This window comes from Fistularia commersonii, chromosome 6 (genome assembly GCF_037954325.1).
Source record: "Fistularia commersonii isolate RoL2024-O1a breed Wild chromosome 6, RoL_Fcom_v1.0, whole genome shotgun sequence".
Classification (NCBI taxonomy): Eukaryota; Metazoa; Chordata; class Actinopteri; order Syngnathiformes; family Fistulariidae; genus Fistularia; species Fistularia commersonii.
The window spans coordinates 12,964,135-12,982,469 of record NC_141289.1 but is presented as its reverse complement, the minus strand read 5'-3'; the positions used below and the strand labels follow the sequence as shown (position 1 = coordinate 12,982,469).

At 36.8% G+C, this 18,335-nt stretch overlaps 1 protein-coding gene across 12 annotated transcripts in view; it reads right to left on the bottom strand.

Annotated features, from left to right (window-relative positions):
* Positions 1-18,335, bottom strand: part of atp11a (ATPase phospholipid transporting 11A) — a 43,653-nt gene that overhangs the window by 24,075 nt on the left and 1,243 nt on the right. The gene's annotated exons all lie outside the window — the stretch shown is intronic.

Genomic DNA, 18,335 nt, shown 5'->3' with positions numbered 1-18,335 from the left:
GCCTCGCCCACCTGCCTGCTCCTTCTGCAACTCCAAACACATTTTTTACATGCATCCTGTTAGGTGCTGGCATATGGATCAGATCCAAAGACACACATTGGGGAAAGGTGAGAACATGCAAAATGTCTAGTCAGGATGAAAAAAAAAAAGCTTGCTTGAAGGTGCAATAATGAAAATACATGTTTTTTTTTCCTATAACAGGGAATAATTATCAATTTGCTATTACGTATACTATTTTATGTCCTGGATAAACATAATAGAAAGTGATGTCCATTACCCTTAGCTGACAAAAGATTCTGTATCCTGTTGAATGGCTGATGTGTATTGTTGCTGTTGATGGTTATCAGTTCCATTTTTTTCAGCACGTTTTTGTTGGTTATTTATTGGTTGTCTCACCTTCTTCATCTCCCTCTCTTAACCACAAACTGGATGGGCTTAGGGTTCATTCTTTATCGATTTTATTTAGTTTCCATTCCCATATTTACATGAAAGCCTGCCTGTGTTTAATTGAATAAAACACAATTTTCATGAAATAAAAAACTCTTACATAATAAAAACTGCAAAACTGCCCCCTTGATCCCAGGCCTTCAGCTTTCAGCTGTAACAGGAGACTTACGGCTATTCTGAACCGTCATAATCACTTTTACCAGCGTTTCATGTTTCAGGACACAGCAGGTTTCATGGCTGTATTTATAGGTTGGAGGGCCACATTTGTGGTCAGGAGAGAGAAGGGTGGAGAGAGCTTGCATGCTTTGTTTCTGTCAGCATCACTTAGGACACGCATCCACTTTGCTTTAAGCATCATAGGAAATGAAGACCATGGAGTCTATTGAGGGCCCTCTAAACACAAACACACATGCAGCAATCCAATTCCTATACTATTCAAGTGATTTTTTTAGAGACAACCTTCTTTTCAGCAGTTGCTTATTTTTTGTGTATTTTTTTCTGTTCAGACATGAATATAAGATTCCTAATATATCTAGACAATAATAATTGGAACTTTGATAAGTTTCACACATATTGGGCCACCATTTGCAGTAACTTTAATGCTATACACAGCTGTATACAGAAGTCTTCATATGAATTTTAAAGGAATGAAACTAAAAAGTCACTTAATTGTAAGATTTCTAGTTACAAGTGGAGTAGTTAAGAATTTACAGATTAAAAAAAGAAGTGTTGTGTCCTAGTGATTATGCAGAATATTAGAGATAATGGTCATTTCAGAATATTTCTAATTTTCAATGAACGGCATGAAATTAGAAACATGGTAGTTTAATTGATCTATATCAAATTTTGAAGTGTGATGTGAAAAGGAAGGATTTTGGAGACGAAGGCGAGCTCTAACTTTATTCCTCAAATACCAACAAGTAATGCAGTGAACTTCTGGATGCGACTATATCCTTGATTTAACCCCTCCCCCCAACCCCAAGTCCCATGGGGTGAGAGGCTACGCCCCTTAGTGTCCACCACAACAGTATTTGAAGTCTTCACAATATGTGGGCAACAACACATCTCGGCAACATGATTATATTCTACTGAAAATGTTTCTTTAACATAAAGTTATTTTATCTGTTGCAGACGTACCTTACATTTAGAATTACAATGACTGACAGCCTTCAACTACAAAAAATACAGTTAAATAGTAATGCAGGTTTCAACATGTGGCCTCAAGAGCCAGGATTTATCTGTATCTCTGTTTACCTTTTCTTTTTTATAAAAATTTTAAACGCTGTCAAAATAGTTAAAAAGCAAAAGGGCTCTGCTTCTAGTATTCAATGGCTTTAAAATCAGACATATTGCTCCCACAGAACTTCAACACATAACAGAATGCATGAGGTCCCACTGTGATCAGGAACATATTGTAAACAGGAAGTGAAAGACCCACCCACTCACCAAGAGGACACACTCTACCTAAAACAGGCAGTCATCCCGCCTCCACCCCCAACCTCACCCACACTACCAGAGACAAAGCTGAGACACCGATTTAATGAAAACAGCAATATGATGTTGTTTGTTGTGCTGGACAACCACCAGATATCAAGTTGTTCATGAAAAAGCACCTTATAGCTAACAACAGTGACTTAATGATTTTGAATTTCTTTCAAAAATCAAATATCTTGCTCAGCAAGACCAATTTTTCACATTTATTTAATTTGTTCAATTCTATTAATAACCTCCAGTAGCAAACTCACATCCATATAACAAGCTGTGCCCCCTTAAGAGTAATGCACAAGAGAATCATCTACACATTTCTATAAATAGTATCTTTTAGGAGACAAAAACGATCATAATGTAAAGAGAGGGTTGTAGGATAGTCGGAAAAAAGGGCTATATAATTGATAGGTCATTTTTGTGATCACACAAAAGCAGTTAGAAGTTTACTTTGAAACGCAGACTGAACAATGAAAAATCAGCTATAAAACACTGTTGAAGCATTATCATTGTCATTGGTGACGCCTGGCATGTAAAGATAACATTTGCAATAAAGTGGAATCACTACAAACACACAAAGGGCTATTGTTAGTCTGCAGTAAAAAGGCAGAGCTGTTGTTTCGACTGATGACAAAAATATTTTATCTGTGGTTCCAACTGGCAGTGCTGAAAATAAGCCTGAACAATGACAAAATCTTCCCTCTGAAGGGGCTGATGGACACACTTGCCCTTCGCACAATTTCACCAACTAACTGTATGTCACACATCAACAGCATAAAAAAGCATCTTTGTAAACATGCACATATACCACATACCGGAGGTGGTTGTCATGCGTATTCTCCCACTGAGCCACAAAGGTGCTAAACTCACTTCCATTCAAATCTTTAAGCTTAAAATACAGCCTATTGTTTATGTGAGTTGAAGTGCAGCATTAACAAATGCAATTTAAGTAAGGTACACAATATACAGTCAAAGATTCAAACAATAAAAAGAAAAAAAACAAAATTCATTATTACCTTTCAGTCCTGTCTATTTCAGGCATTTGGGACAGCTTAAAACATTTTAATCACTAGACTGAAGGATAACACCATACCAAGGAGATGGGTGACATTTTTTTTCTTTTTTTAGATCAAATAATTCTAATGCATTACTTTTTATGATTATATGTACTTGATTGACTTGAAATTCAATAGAGATCAAGTTGCAAATTGCAAGGTGATCTATGCTGGCTGCTAGACATGAAGTGAAACAATTTGCTGATAGGACATAAGCTTTAGAAGATGTAACCATTCATTTTACATTTAAACTACTGAGCAATTATACTATTGATCCCCTATTTATGCAGTCACAGAGGTTGTATTTGAGATGATTCTGATTAGTATGTTAGCGTATCAGCTGTCATCGACATGTAATTCTCCAACTTTATGCATGTACACAACAAGAAATTATTAAAGTGATATGAAAAACTTCAGTTTATTTTGAACTTTATTTACAGTGGCAAATTTCATGCAGCAAGGCACATCAATTGGACCGCTACCACTACAAATGAAATTGTAGTAGTAGACAATGAAAATGTATACCCCCATTTATTGCCCATCTACAGAAATAAATAGCAAGGAGGACTTCATTTTAAAGGTGGCCTACGTCTGTTTGTAATCTGTAATCTGTAATCTGTGATGTAATGGTGATACACATCCTGATATCTGTGTATTAATTACTGGGGTCCAAATTAAATACCAACCAGGCTTCTTGGTTATCACAAAGTCACTCAGCCTCTGCCTCTTTGCTAAAATAGACCAAGACAAGACAAGACAACCATAAAATATCAAGAGCCAGCCAAATACCGATCTCCAACCTTCAACCATCCCTGTGGGTACAAAGTGAAGGACACTCTGAACAGTCCACTAGTTCAGGTGTTAGATGTAGATGCTGAGTGAGAAATATAATTCTCTTTAAAATTATAGATTTGGATCTTGATTAGTAATATGTTATTAGACTATTGAAATCTCCAGTATCTCAAGAATGAGTGATCATATTTAACTTTTTAGTCAGCCCAGAGAACATATATCAATTGTATGGCTGAATTAGAACAGCAATTGCATATCAACAAATTGATGATTTAAGAAAAATAATTAAGAATCAATAACAAATAAGAACCATGACATATAATGTAACAGAATATAAAAGAGACTTGCAATCAGTGGATAATAGTAACATTACCATGTGTGCAAGTATGATCCTCTCCTTTCTCATTGCATTCTCGACATAGCCATTTAAGTTTTTTGAATGCTTAAACTGACAGGCTTTTGGCCTTAAACACAGTTCTTTACTACTTAGATAAATGTCGCTTTGAGGATTTTAACACGGTCACTCTTGTGATATTCATTACATTTTTATTGATCTCTATTTACTTTTTTGAATTTTCAATGTCCCTTTAACACTGGTGATTGTCATCTAATTTAAAGCACTTTCTGATGTTGCATCTAAGGAATGTGCAATGCAAAGCAAATGAACTATATTTGCGTATTCTACAGACAGACAGAGGCAGTGGATTGGGCCTTTCAGCAACTGCACTGCATTGTGAGTGCATTCTTAAAGGTCCTTGTACCCAAAGCAACATTGAAAGAAAAGATAAAGTAAAATGAATAAGAAAAGAAGAAAAAAAAATTGGAAGTGTAATAGGGATGATCAAGGCTTTTTGGATTATCACATTAAATAAAGTCAAATCGAACTGTATGCGCACCCAGACACCACATCAAAGGCCAATAGCTCCAATTGTAAGCAAACAAGCTACTTTATACAATTACATCTGTAGACAATGGCCCAGCAAATACTATGATCTGCTGATATTTTCTGCTTATCAGTTGTATCAGTTGCATGGTGACATCTACCATAACAGTGCATAAACACTTTAAAAAATGTTCAGTTAGGTAGGTAAGAAAAATTAGGTCTTAGCTTTTAGGTCTGTATCAGAATACACCCCATGAGGAGACAGTAGTGAACTTAGTGTTGAACTGGTTTCATGGAGCATTGTTACCTAGCTGGTGTCACTAACCCATTGACCAGTTGATATGATGATCTGTTTTCTGGTTCTGTTGCATAATAATAGTCAGTTCTTTAATAGGTAAATTGGTTAAGAAACCCTTTGTCTGCCTCTATTACAGTGGGTCTTTGGAGATCAACAATAACTGAGATTAAAAAAAGGAACTGAAATAGAATTTCACCTGCTTTCATTAAAGAAATGGATCAGCAGGCCACTGTACGACAGTGAGTATAAGCCGGGCTATTTTGAGGTTTTGAGATTACAAGCACTATTTCAGAATTACAATGTATCTTTAAAAAAGCTGATATTATCATGTTTTAAAATGCATCAAATAGTGTCACTCCTTACAACATAAAAAATCACGATACCATTCAAGGTGGACAGTAAGTGATAGATATGCATACAATGCTATCAAAATGTAACAGTGATCCAGAAAGTAAGTTTCATCTAATAAACCCCATATATACGCATCTCCTTGAACAACTCTCAGTGCTGATTCACTGTTTCCTCATGTTGATACACTAATGAAAAGATGGAGAAAAGTAAAACAAACAGTGTAAAGGAGTGTTATGACCTCAGTGGTTCTGTCAGCTATTCAAAGAAATTCATTAGCCTGGTTTCCACGAAGGAATTCTCAGTAGAGGAAGCATACGCTCTACTTTAAGCTGAAAATAACACCATTACAATACTTAAGATAAAAAAATGTTTGTGTTTTATTTTCATGTATTTACCAATTCATTTATCAGCATCTTATAGGTGTGAAACATAAAAGTACAGACAGTTTTTAACAGCTGCATGTTGTCTAGAGCAGTGAGTGGGTTTTAGTATTGCATAAACAGGATATGGAGTATAGACAGGAGGCAGACCTGTTAATAGACTAACCAATGTGTTTATGCCCAAAGGTCGACAGAAAACCATTGTTGTAGGTTTCCTCAAGTCTGGAGACGAGATAAACACACTCTTCTCTGGATGTCAAGGAAAATAAACTTACCCTCTTCTCATACTTGCTTTTGTGTGTCAGGGGGACGGGGAACGGGGGCAGAGGGGCAGTCACATGATCCCCTATGACTTTGCTTACTGCTGCATTCAAGTCACATGTTGACAATTGAAGGGAAATACTTTCAGGGGCATAATTGCTCCTGACCAGCTGATGACAGACAATAGTGTCATTGCAATGATTTGAGGGAGTCAGTTTTTAATCCGGTATTTTTCTACTATAAACCTGAGGACACTCTTTTCATTCAACAATAACAAGTCACAAGCTTCAAATATGCAGAGGATAGAAAAAAAAACCCTTATAAGAAATGTGTTGGTGCTCGTACCAGTGTAAATACAAATCCCCCCCAGTCAACTATTTCAATACACTTTAGGAGCTGTAGTGACAAAGAACTTTGTCTCAAGCCATAAAACAAGTCATTGTCAAAGATTTCAATAAATTTGCAGCAGAGGAGCTGGACATTCCTACTCCAAACTAGTAGCAATAAACTGATATGTATCAAGCTAGCAATGAATAGGATGATACAAAAAGTCACTGAATTCAGTGATTCAATGATCCTGATTAAAAAAAAAATTGAAAATTTCAAAATGAGGTGGTGAAGAATTTCATTCTTACTGTCCTCTACTTTACTATTAATGTCATGAGCATTTGTGTGTGAATAACAGGCCATTCTGCCAGCATTGATCTGCCGACATGCAGTTTGTTTTAAATTACAATGGGCTGCTGGTCGGTAACATCTTATTGGATTTCTATTGCACATAGCTAAAACTTTATATGGAGAAATTATCCCATAAAGATAACCCTCATTATTTTATCTCAGTTAGAACTGACTATAGCATTAAATAAATCCATAATTCTTAAAAAAATCCAACAAGGCCAACATGAGAGGAAGCTCTTCCAGATTAAAATCGTGTTCATATGAACTTCCTCTTCTCCTTTCAGCTTTTCCCTTCAGGGGTTGCCACAGCATATCAACCTCCATCTAACCCTAATCTCTGTATCCTCCTCTCTCACACCAACTACCTTAATATCCTCTCTCACTGAGTACATAAATCTTCTCTTTGATCTTCCTCCTGCCTACCTGGCAGCTCCAATTCCAGCATCTGTCTACCAATATATTCACTATCCATCCTCTGTACATGCCCGAACCATCTACGTCTGGGTTCTTAGACCTTCTCTCCAAAACATCTAACATGTACTGTCCCTCCGATGGACTCATTCCTGATCCTATCCATCCTCGTCACTCCCAAAGAGAACCTCAACATCTTCATCTTTGTGACTTCTAGCTCTGCCTCCTGTCTTTTTGTCATTGTCACTGTTTCTAACCATACAGCATTGCTGGTCTCGCCACTGTGTTGTACACCTTTCCTTTCATTATGGCTGACAGTCTTCCATCCCATAGTACCCCTGACACTTTTCTCCATCCATTCCAACCTGCTTGAACCTTTTTCTTTACCTCTTTTCCACAGTCTTCATTGCTCTGGACTGCTGACCCTAAGTACTTGAAATCTCAAACTGGACAATGAAATGTCCTTGTACTTTTCAACTTCTTCCATTCACCTATTTGGCGACTTTCCATTCTGTTTTTCATTTCTTAACCATTAGTGGAAGCAATTTTCACTCTTGCTGGGGTTTGTCTCATAGGGACAGTTCTGTATAATGGTGTTAATTACACTGTGCTTTCGGAATTCACTCCCATGTAAAATATGAAACAACACCTACTAGTGCTGCATAAACATTCTTAAAAACCAAAAGGTAGCTCTGTGTGTGAACATCATTTGAGAAAAGCTTTTTTTTCAAATTTTCAAGTGTCTATCTACTCTTAAAACAGTACCTTTATCCTCAATTCATTGTCCTGCAATGTAAGGCAGCACATAGCTTCATGTTGTAAAAGGACATTTTATCATAATCCTCCCAAACAAAGCATGACAACCTAACTGAATGATACTGGAGACAAAGACTTAATATGTTTAATTCATAAGGCAAATATCATCCAAAAATGTGATCAAGCAAGGATATAGCAGAAACCTCTAGGTAAAAAAACAAAATGTACTTTTGATGCCCCAAGTGGCCAAAACTTTTTCACGAGCATGTAAATATGTTTGGTTCACCAAAGATTGGTAATGCAAGACAATATATTTTTACAATATGCAAGATCTCAATTAGAATAAAGAAATGACAGAACATGAGGGACAACAAAACATAAGACAGCAACTTGGGGATTGTTCAAATAAAGGGGTTATAAAATAGAAATCAATATTTACCTGGGTGAGTCTCATCGTTCCTGCAGGCCTTAGCCATTCTTTCATACAGAAACTGTAGTCATGTTTAACACTAGGGTTCTAGTGCCAGGAGAGAAAAGAAATTTCTGTCTGCCATTTCTCAATTTCTTTATCTTCATTCATTATGTCTCTTTGCCACTTGGTGCAACTGGCAATCTGCATTAGGTCTGCTTTCCAGGTTAGTCTGGCTGATCCTGGCTGCAAGGAGCCCGAAGCAATCACATGATGATCAACTGATAAAGAACTCTTATAGCATCTTAATTCAAGTCTTTCTTTAAAGAATTCCTAGTCAGACTCCAATTTCTTAACAAGCTGTTAATATAAGAGTGCACATTACAATCAAACAGTACCTCCTTCTAAACCTTTTTCACTTACAATCTCAAGAAAAATCTTTACAAGCCAATTACTGATCATCATTAAATTGTTCACCCACACCTTTTGGGCAGCCAGAAGAAGAAGATTTTTATAGTTATGTTCTTAAAGTCCCTGAGGGGGCAACTATGTATCAAAATCTATGCACTTGGACAGCTGATTATTATCAGCTGCTATGTATTCATCTGGTTCAGTGTCAGTCCCAATTAATACCCTCCAAGTTGGTTAAATATTGTCAGTGACACATAATTGTGTTCTGCATCACAGTGACTGGTCATACACCCATAAAGGAACTCATGTAGCTGTAATATTGTACTTTGATGATTTAAAAACTGACTTCAATGAGTGAGAAAGTAATATGTAATCTGGGGGAAAAATATGTATTCATTGTGTTTTAACTATTTTGGGAAGGGGGTTATGAGCGAAAACTTTGTTTTCAACTGAGTGTTTAAAGTTGTTGACAAGCATGGAAGTATCAGGGTAGAAAAAATAATCATTTAAATCATGTGTTTATAAGGTCATGACATTGACGCTTTGCCAAAGTCATTTCATTTAAATTTTTTTGAAGGCTTCTGTTCACAACACATGACACGACTGACCATAATACCTTTCCATAAATGTATAAACAAGTTTTATGCTGAAAATGACAGCATGGTCAATCTGTTCTTCATTACCTTTGTAACAACCATTTAATCTCTTCTCTGTGTTCACCTCTCCCTACCAACCTCAATCAGAAGTGGCTCCATATTTCTCTCCTCGCCATATAATGATCTCGGAAGTGCACCTTTATTACAGTACAACACTTTCAAAGTGCACCAGGTAGATTAAGATATACAGACTAAGATAATAAATGACACCAATTTCCAATATACTTGCTAAAAATTCTTTGAATGCATCCATTTAAGATGCAAAGTAGCACTGCAGAAAAAGTCAAAGGGGCTAGAGGAGCTAAGTTGCATCATGTGGTCATCATAAGACCAGGAACCAGACTGAGGCTCAGTAACATGAAATGGATTTATAGAAACTTGTAAGTTCTTGTGAGAACTTTGCATTTTAACCTGTCTGGTTCAGAAAACGTGTGCATAAAAGAAGTCTGTCAGCAGCGTTGTTATGCATGGCCACAATTACAGTTGCAATTACATAATTATGAAGTGTAAAACTGTATCTATAAATGACTGAGGGATTCCATTGGCATTGCTTTTAAATGAAGTGCCCCGGGTTTTACATGACTGAAGCTGTAAAATGATATAATGGATTATCACACCGAAGGGAAGCTACTCACTGAACAAATGTTGTTTAAAACTACACAAATAGACCTTGCCCCAAGCATTTGCATAACACTAGGCTGGTTTGATGTGCAAACCTGCGAGGATGTGTTCAGTCTGCTACACTTCTGTTTACCAGTGAAACCTCAGGATTAAAGATGCTATTTGAACTGTATTTAAATGTATCTATATTTATCTACTGTCCTGCCAAAAGTGGCACTACGATGTCCTAAAACTTGAATAGGGATATTAGCGTGGACATCAGTAAGTTCATAGTTTGGGCTACAGTACATTCAATACCGTTTTTCATTTCAAATCCCTAATTAGTCATTCTCAGATACCCATGTTGGTACAATTTGTACTATAAGCCAAACAGGGGTGGCACGGTGGTGCAGTTGTTAGCACGTCTGCCTCACAGCACTAAGGGTGCAGACCGGAGTTCCCACCAACCTTAATGTTTCCATTTAGATTTATTACTTTTCATTTAAAATTCAACACATAAAATGCCCGTAATGATATGGCTTCTTCAGCTCAATCTTGAACTTTTATCACCACTTCCGTTGCAGCAGTTTGAGTAATGCGCATCTTGTCTATATAAAACACAAATCAAAGATTCCAAGCAGGTGGCACATGTAAAAAAAAATAAATAAATAAAAGAAACTACTGTTGAGTTGCAAAATTAGAGATGGTTGGTTGCTGCTATTACAATTAAATATTAATGCTGTGATTATTTATTCATGTTAAAACGCTACTTGTACCACCTATAAACGATTCAGTCTTATCATTTGGGTTCCCTCTGAGTAATGTGGTACTCTGTTCCATTATTTATATTGTTTTCCCGTGTTATAATTTTCCCAGTCCTTTGCTGTATTGTCATTTCAGTTCCAAAGTCTCCCAATCCTCCTCTGCCTTGTATGAGGTAGTGACCATTCAATCACTTTGACGAGTCAGAGGTGATAGTATTTCAAAGATACTAGTGGTAACATTAAATAGTTTTTGACTCCAATTATTTGCTCACAAATTTAAAGTTCTAGTGTCTAATTATTGTCTGCCCATATCAAGACCTAAAATGAATAAATCCATAAAGCCAATTTTGGTATTAATGTAAGAAAAAATTGATGTGGAGTGATGTGTAATTTAGTATGATATCACTGCTGTGTCCTGGCAGAGTGAGCAAGCAGACATGTTAGACCGCATCCCAGTTATCCGCTTCATGGTGGCTGCAAAAGTGCATTGATAATGTTAGAGAATAATCAATGGTGTGTCATGTTCAAGAGTTGTTTGACCATGGGAATCACTTGAGTGCTCACTTTCAAATGCCTATTGAACTTTCATTTGGACTTCCAGGGCACAACGATGGCCTTATATTGTGCTACTTGGCAACAATTTTATCTCCAGGATCACTGGGAAGTGGTGTCTTAAGTTTACTCTTTGAACGCTGTTGAAAGTTTTTCAACATTCTTTAATTACTATAATGTGCAATTCAAAAAATAAAGAAGTTCTCAGCGGACAGGAAAATTAAGTTTCTCTATTTTTGAAACACATACACAAGATAAGCATCTGAATTTTAAGTGCGAAGTAAATCTGTATTTGCATTTTTCTTTGAATACCAATGCGGTCATATGGAGAGAGTCTTCAAAGATGTTCCAGAAATGGTTTTGAAAATGTCTATGTTTTTAAATCAAATTAGACTATGATCATTTAAATAAATCTGAGCGATGTTGGGAGCTATGGAGAGGTATTGACTGATTTAATGCCTTTCCAGCATTTTGGTATGATGAATCCACATTCAAAACAATCAAAACAAAGTGAGCTGATAATCTAAATTCTTAAAACTACATATCTGTGAGAAAATCATTAGATAACTGACTGCTTTTTGAAAAAAAAATAGCACTTGGAATAGATGAGCCTTAAAGGGATTTTGAAAAAGGAATGTCCTGCATGGACATGGACGCAAACACCAGCAGCAACATATTTTAATGTCTCATTTGCATCTGGAGAATCTGCTTGGCAAAATGATTTTCCATGAACTGACTATAACATATTTTTGCTAGTGTAATGAAATGCAATGATTGAAGACTAGAAATTTCTTCATAACAAGACAAAAACTGCAATGTCAACTAGACATTTTAGCAAAATAATGATCTAGACAGAGACATCGACCAAAATTACAATTATACAGTCAGAGGTTGGTACTTTTATAGTCAAAAACTCAATCAATAGTTTTCTACTGATCTATTGCTAATATCCCAAGAAAACAAAGCAATGGCGGGAGAGAGGCATACGTTTAGGACCAAATTGACACAAGAGAGTATCTACAGGAAACACAGTCAGCATTTAGGGAGAAGGGGGCTCGTATCCTCACTTAACTTTTCTTCTATTCTCTTGCTCAGCCAGACATCAGGACCCACTGGGAATGCTGTGTTGCAGTGATGAGACACCTACTATCATTCCCTTGGACAGGAAGAACATTAAAGTGTACCTGCTCCCCTCAGCACTTTCACTGGAAACCAAAAGCAAACTTATTATGATTACTCAAGATCAAACAGCTCTCTATCACTGAATAGAGGTCTCTGTGCATCATTAACCCCAGACAGACCATCACGTCTCTCCTTGTTCAACAACGACCTGTGATATACTATCAATATTACCACAACCACACTCTTACACGTCTTAAGGAGGTGCTGCTGGGTTGATGTAACAAGCAGCCAAAACTAACAATTCAGGAATTGATGTTATTAATGTTTTGATGGCTAAGAACATAAAGGAGGGTTCATGAAGAACCTTTTCTTAATTTCCTTGAGGAAAAAAAAAACAATTACTCTTTAATTGTCCATGTGTTAGAACCTTAAGTAATTAGTAAGGTTGGTCTTACTCGGATCAATAAAAAAGAAAATCTGCAGAGCATTTCAGTAAAAACATACTGCCTGTTATGGAAATTATGCTAAACACAGAATTATAAATACACAGATACACAGTGCGTTAGTGGGTGCGTGCGTGTATGTGTGTTTGTGTGTGTGTGTGTGTGTGTGTGTGTGTGTGTGTGTGTGTGTGTGTGTGTGTGTATATATATATATATATATATATATATATATATATATATATGCAAAAATGTAACAAAATGCAAAATAAAACCTAAATGTTAACTTTATCAGCTCAATCTTTATTTGTTTTGCATTTAAATTCTATCATCAACAAACTGCCCTTGATTAAGAAAAAAAATAATAATTTAGAAAAGGCTTTCATTGAATAGTTCAAACGGAAATTTCTAGTATCTATTTTAACAAAAATTAATTTCTATTTCTGAATTACCTTTTTGGTTTTTAGTGTATTATTTATTGGCCTGAAATTGAACATAGTGCTACATCAGACTGTAATGTAAAGCAGTAACTAGTCTGGGAATCCAAAGACTGGCTTAGTAAGAATCAGTAAATCCTTAAGGTAAAGAGGTTAACCCTGCTGCACTTTGTGGATTGTAGACAGACTGGTGTTACATGATTAGCAAGGCACCTGCTGTTGTTGGAACAGTCATACAGACAACCAATAAACAATAGTACAAAAATAGTAATCAAAGAGTAGTCACACTCACCAATCAGCTGTTACAAAGCTTTTTTTTAATCAATACTCTTGATTATCATGAACTTAATCGGATGCGCTATGTGTTTTGTGTGTGTGTGTGTGTGTGTGTGTGTGTGTGTGTGTGTGTGTGTGTGTATGTGTGAGTGTGTGTGCATACACGCACGTATATATATATTACATGTATTCTACATGTATTCTTCTATTGGCTTGGTATACCCTGCAGTCAATGGTGGCCATCTATGCAAGGAACTGAAGTAAATCCACCTCTTTTTAATACCACTTCACAGCATCATCATGCTGCACGTACCTTTTCCAGCTTGTGATCTGTCTACCAACCCCTTAGGGTATACCACTTCTTCAGAGACCAATACACCATGCCTGGCTGGAATTCTGTTGTACCCCTTGTCAGTAGCATTGTTATAGAGGCCGACACCAACGTTATCCCACACTGACATTCAGTCTACAATGAATTATTGACAAGCAGACAGAGCCAAAGAGTTTATATGATCTGCCGCCCTCTACGTCACCGGCTACAACTGAATTCCACCTCAACCACATGATCACCAGACAGCTATTACGAATTTATTTCTCTTGGGCACTAATCGGAAAGAATTGCTTCATATATATATTGTTGTAAGGAAAGCCTTTGCAACAATTAGAAAATTCAGCAGGTATATAAGCAGGAGGTGATCAGTAACTGGTTCAGATTTGTAAACTGGATTAAGTGCTGAAGGTAGTGAACACCAGTAACCCTTTAAGCTTCTATGCAAAGGCAGGAGGCCAGACAGAAAGCGAATAGAGGGACTTCCTGTCCAGGAATCTCGATTAGTCAGCAGGAGAAACATGCACACACAAGGCATGTGCATGGGGCATTTCAACACAATCTTCAATTGGGAAATACAGGGTAAAAAATGCAAATACCACAAAAATAATAGATTATTTGGAAACTGCAAAGTCACTTCACCCTTAGAGAGTAGAGATTTTGACAATGACAGAGAAAAGTACAGGGGTCAGCCTGTCTTGTCTGTCTTTCTGTCTATCTGATATGAGTCCAAAAGCCTTGTGTAAAAAAGATCAAGCTCCGCACCTCTGCTATCTTTTAAGAAATTACCTTGAATAAAATTGCATCCGTCATCACAGCTCACAATGATTTTACTTTGCTCACTAGCAACTAAATAATTGGGAAAATTTGGCTAAAATTCAACAATGCCTTTGTCTCTTCTTGTGTTTAGTCTGTAAATTTTGGCCAGTCAACAGCTAATATTTATTATGGATGTTTCAATGAATGTGATTGACATAAAATTAATTTCTCAACTAGTATGTGACGCACTTTATAATATATTTGACACACGTTTTATCTCACTAGTTGAATGTTTACTAGAATAGGCTTTTTTTTCTGAAAAAAAATGGCTTTAAGAATTCAGACAAAAAAAATGTTGTTTTTATTGTTCAATACACTTACTGTATTTGTCTTCACAGAAAGCCATGCCAATTTGCAGAGGCATTGCAGAAGCATAGTGTGTAAAGATAAACAGGTGATTTGTTGATGGTCAACCAAGTTGATACAAATGGAAAATGACAAACAGGGTAGCTGAGAAGTTGAATTGTTGGAAGATGATGTTTTATGATTTTTTAAGAAAATAAAGAAAGGGCTACCTTTTCCTTTTGGGAGTTGATATGTAGCAATAAGAGATGCATGATTGAAAACAAGCCTCTTCACATAACTGAAGACAGAACACTTTAGAGCACTTGTTAAGCTGTTAAATTGTTGTACCAAAACTCTTTGAGGGGAAAGGATAAAAGAGGTGAAGTGAGAAGCAGAAATAATAGAATGTAAGTGAACTGGGTCTTAGTGCTCCTGCACATCACTAAGATTATATTTTGTTCTCATTCAGCCCGGGCACGAATGACAGGCCCTGAGACGTCTTCTCCACACACTGTACTTGGAAAGATAGATACAGGATTATATAACATCCCCTGGCTTTCTACTGAATTTGACTAGGCAGCTACTGGGGAGACTGGATCTCTGCATATAGGCACCCGGCATAGAAGTTGTATACTGCCGAACAGGATGCTCAAGGCTGAAATTCAGGATGAGCCCAAAAGCTGTGTAACTTGAGAAAGCATGCTTCCCCTGCCTATGAACTGAAATCCATGAAGTCTTGTGACTTTAGAGTGATCAGATCAACAAGCTTACAGTTAGAAATTAAAAAGCTCATGTTCAGACTCAACTGTTTCACAATAGAATCAATTCAAGAATTAAAAATCATGAATAATTCTCAAATCACTGTAGAAATATTTCAGTATAAATATGATGTGTTAACTTAATTTTCTGGTATAAAATTAAGTCATATGTTGAAGTTAAATAGAATTAGAATGCTTTCTTATGACTCAGAAACATCGCTTTTGGAGATCCTGTAAACCTGATTGAAGAATAACAGAAATATTATCTTACTGTTCAAATATGGAGAATTGCTTGGCACAAGGACAATACTGAAGAGCATGCAGGATGTCATGAGATGTCTGAAAACTTGTCTGGGCTATTCTCACTTATTATAATATGAATTACAAATAGTCACAATGATTTGACAGTTTGAAAAACCGACAAAAAGATCAACTGAGAACAAAAAATGTGAGACACCCCATTGAAAAGTGATAAACGGGGAGCATGAAGGAATGCAGGCCGCATTGCATAGAATCTTACAATCAATTACACAGGAAAGCAATCAATTATGCAATGGTACTTGTTATCCATTTAAATTGATAAGCTACCCTCGGTGTGACCTCAGTAGTCATGAGTTAACTGTATTTCATGAACCCTGACACACAGGCCTGCACTTTTGGGGTTTACATTCATTGAATACATCTTCAAAAATAACAATCTACACTCTCTTAGGTGAAAACTAAAAGGAAGGCCTTGTGACACTGAGAACAGACAGCTAATGTAGGCGAGTAAACACCACATGAAGTTCCTACAGCTTGCTATCCATACCAGCATGATCCAGTGTGATGCAGTATTTTCGAGATACTCTTCAATAGCGACAAGTAGTCCAACAAGAATACTCAGCTTAAATAACATGAAGAGTATTCTTGCTTAAATAACATGAAGAGTATTCTTGAATTGATCAGTATTTTTAAGTCCTTGGAGTAAAGACCAATGCCTCGAGCAGCATAAAACACCCCCTATATCTGCCTATCTTGACAGATACCTGCAAGGGAGTAAATGGCTGCCATAAAATCTGGCAAAGGAAGATTCTGCAAGGAAGAAGAAAATGCCCCTGGAGCTTAGAAAAGTTAAAGTGTCCAGCCATCTGATGGAAAGTTACAGAAAAAAATTATCTCATGAGCTGGAGCTGCAATATTGCTAATATGCAGTAAATTTGCTGTGATGTCATATTTCCTCTCTTCCATCCAGGCTTAATGGAGGGAATTGGACTCACTATACCCCTATATGACATCAGTTGAGTAAGGCACTGGTAGAAGCCTTGACTGAGCTATGTGCCGATATGATGTCACATCTAAGACCTTGTTAAAGGATTCATGAGACAAATTAGTGTGGATTGTGTTATATAAGTTTCCCTACGAAGAACAGTTGATACAGTAAAAAAGGAATGACCACCAGGGTCATAACTCTAATGTGTCCCAAAGAACGTTTGGTGGTCTATTGACCTTACATGGCCATCCAATAGACCAAAGGGACAATGATTTTCACTGTCCCTTTTCTCTGGTGATCATGTCCTACATTTTGCTTACATCCCTTTACTCCTTATTTATGACTGACACTTAATATTCTCATCATCTCATTAACATAATCACTATCATACATGGCACTGGTCTTATTTGTCATATGATTTCCAAAATGGATTTAGCAATAAAGCAATTATGCCCTGGTACTACTCACGGACAAGTATTTTGTAAGTCCATAACCTCTAAATATTGGCTTATAACTATACCATGCAGATATGATATTGCAATCAATGCTCCCTTCAGTATCTTCCTCAGTTTTTGGTGGAGCAGTAGTTTAAACCAGCAACCCTTGAAATAATAGTTATTTAATCACCAAAGCCAAAAAAGTGAAATTTAACACAGAGGTCCAGGTGGTTATATGAACACTGTGAGCTTCATCACTTCTGTCTAATGCTCAATCAATTTAAAATCACCTGAAGAACAATTTCTGCAAGGATGTGAATTGCATAAAAAATGACCCAAGAAAGTGCTTACAACACTGTCTATGTACCATGTAGAATGTAGGCATATGACATACCAGTGATGAGAGAAAATGCTTTAGTTAAAATCCTTTGGCTGCATCTATAATCTATAATCTTTACAATCAAAAATGTCAATTATTGACCACAATAAATCTCACTTTTAATGTTGGCTCCCAGTATTGACTGATAATTCATAAAAGCCTGGTATTGATAAACAGATAAATGTTCCTATCTCTAACCTTGAAAATTCAGCAATGTTTGCATGCACATTTTTTTCCTTCTGGCAGCATAATCAATCTAACCTCAGGCCATTTGTCTTAGGCATTTATACAGATCAATTATAGCAAGAGACCTCATCAGCATCCCAGCAGCCTATCAGTCACAGGCCTGTCTTTACATGCTTCTTACTATACAGCTCCATTTCACCCTCAGCACAGCAGGGATTTTATGTTATCAGCCATTAGCAACAGTTGGGAGGCAGGATATAAGCCTCAGTCGAGCGTGGAGCCGGGGTATAAACCTCCCCAGCCCTCTCATGTGAGGTTGCTCTGTCTGGATTATTGTCAAACACATTAGTGTGGAGCCTCATGCAACCCACACCCATATAGACTGGATGCTCCACTGCTGCCCATCGATTCGACTGGCAGGGAGAAAACA